This window comes from Austrofundulus limnaeus, unplaced genomic scaffold, assembly GCF_001266775.1.
Source record: "Austrofundulus limnaeus strain Quisiro unplaced genomic scaffold, Austrofundulus_limnaeus-1.0 Scaffold2070, whole genome shotgun sequence".
Taxonomy (NCBI): domain Eukaryota; kingdom Metazoa; phylum Chordata; class Actinopteri; order Cyprinodontiformes; family Rivulidae; genus Austrofundulus; species Austrofundulus limnaeus.
In genome coordinates this window covers 1-2494 of record NW_013954472.1, presented here as the reverse complement: position 1 = coordinate 2494, position 2494 = coordinate 1, and the positions used below count along the sequence as shown (strand labels likewise).

The following is a 2494-nucleotide window of genomic DNA, read 5'->3' as shown; positions in this document are numbered from 1 at the left end:
CACACACACACACACACACACACACACACACACACACACACACACACACACACACACACACAATGTCGCCACCATCAACGCCATCTTTACACTTGAAATTCACCGTGAGGAGGAGGAGCTTTCATCATCAGGGAGGCGGAGTCAGTGGCACTATGGACCTCACCACTGCTCCGCCTTCCTGGGCGGAGCCTATTTTTACGGACAATAAAGATGTGTCGTGTCGGGAGCCATCTTTGATCTTTGTCCGTCCATCTCCCCGCTGTCCCAACGTGCTTCGAAGGTTCCTGCTCTGTGGATGAGGTGGGAGGAGCCAACGCCTCATCACTTCCTGTGTGGATGAGGTGGGAGGAGCCAACGCCTCATCACTTCCTGTGTGGATGAGGTGGGAGGAGCCAATGCCTCATCACTTCCTGTGTGGATGAGGTGGGAGGAGCCAACGCCTCATCACTTCCTGTGTGGATGAGGTGGGAGGAGCCAGCACCTCGTCACTTCCTGGTTGCTCCTCCAGACTCTGGCTGTGTTTTTATCAGGACCCACCGTGTAGCTCCCTGAACAGACGAGCTGAACCAGAACCCGAACCAGAACCCCGTTCAGTTTTTCAGGTCTGTCCCTCAGAAAAACCCAGAAAACCAACAGAAACAGAAAAGATTTTTATGAATTAACATATTTTTCCAGACTCGGATGCTTTCATAGAACTTTCGCATGTTTTCTATAACTGCCAGTGAAGCTCTGCAGGAACCGTCCTGGTAGGTTCTACCTCCTGGACCAGGTTCTGAGACCCAGCAGGAACCCAGGCCACGTCTCCTGAAGAGGACAACCAGTGAGGGACTGGAACCTGTGACCCGTCTGCAGCTGAGAGTTGTATATTTTCATATCCTCAGAACAAGAAACTGACTTTTTGCCAAACGTTTTCGTTCGTTTTATCTGGCCAACTAAGCCCCGCCCCCTCGCCCCGCCCCCCAGACGGGACAGAACTCATGTAAATATTCAGGAAGGACTGGTTTTTGCTACATTCCCTCTGAGTGATGTGACCCGACTCACATCAGAACCTGCAGGTCCACATCGTGTTGGTTTCTGACAGGAAGCAGTTTGATCCTTGTTCCTGCTCACGTCAGCCCCGAGGAACAAACAAACAAACAAAACAAAACTGAAAACAAATCAAGTTTCATTTAGATTTGATTTGTTTTTATAAACGTCTCAAAGAACTTCAGAATCTAAATCATTTTCAGGGTTTTAAACCTTTAAATGTTGCAAATATTTCATTAAATAGGTTTTGTGTAAAGTGGGCGGGGCTTTTCTTCAGAGAGAAGGTCAGAGGTCACAGGAGGGGGGAGGACTTCCTGCAGACAGATGAGGGGTCCAGAGAGGTGATGATCTGTGATCGCCACGAAGCCCCGCCCCTAAAATATTACAAATAGTGAAATACGTGAAAGAAATCTGAAGTTCTTTAAAACTTTTATGGAAATAAGTCTTAATTATTTTTGGTCCAGAGAATAAAACTGTGGATTAAATAAAATATAATCTGTAGATTATCACCACAGGAGCAGCAGGTTTATTTATTTCAGACCTGCAGGCGTCCGGCAGGTAGGACGCTTCCTATTTATTCTGCGCCGTGACGGCTTCCTGTCAGGCCCGTGGACTGAGGCGGGTCGTTTCGTACCTGTGTGGTGTAAATATCTGTGTATATATTTGTTTTCTCTCTTTTGGTTCCGTCTCAGTCTGGTTCCTCTCAGATGGCTGCTGTTGCCTTCATCTTAACGTGTGTTTGTGCTCCTTTATTTTATTTTGTTGTATTTTATTTTGTTTCCACACAAAGTGCACTGTAATCTACAAACTGTTTTTAATGCATAATATTTGAGTCGTCACTTTAATCAAAGACTCGTCTCTGTTTGTTTTTTTGCACGTTCATGTTGCTGCATCATCCGACGCTTTTATTTTGTAATTTTCTATAAAGAAGTTGTGATGAAGGGTTTGATCACTAGCTGCACCTGATCAGGTGTGTCCATCAGAGCCAATCAGACTGGAGCTCAGACTCGTCTCCTTGTGGCCATTTTTAGATCCAGTCATGCTTCGTTTTATTTAAAGGTTAAAGGAACAGTTCCTGGAGCCGGACAGAGTCTACTTCCTGTTCTGAGTCAGTCAGTCTGAACCCAGTACGACCCGGTTCTGATTCAGGAGGACCTGAGGAGACGGAGGTCTGGGTTTTCCTCCTGGACCTGTTTAAGAACCAAGACTGAAAACCTGTTTGAAATGAAGATTTTAGATAAATAACAGGAAGTGACCTCACCCCTGTTCAGGCCAGTATCCTGACAAGAACCTCCTGGAACAGGTCTGAGACCCACCAGACAAAGACCCAGGACTTAGAGAACCAGGACAACAGAGACTCTAGACTTACAGACCCTAGACTTATAGAACCTAGACTTACAGACCCTGGACAACAGAGAACCTAGACTTACAGACCCTGGACAACAGAGAACCTAGACTTACAGACCCT

General features: G+C 46.4%; 1 long non-coding RNA gene across 1 annotated transcript; it reads left to right on the top strand.

The window, feature by feature from the left end:
* Nucleotides 1-6: 6 nt before the first annotated feature.
* Nucleotides 7-1876, top strand: LOC106536990 (uncharacterized). Its single transcript, XR_001312593.1, has 2 exons — nucleotides 7-382; nucleotides 465-1876. It is a non-coding gene; the product is annotated as an uncharacterized LOC106536990 (long non-coding RNA).
* The last annotated feature ends 618 nt before the right edge of the window (nucleotides 1877-2494 follow it).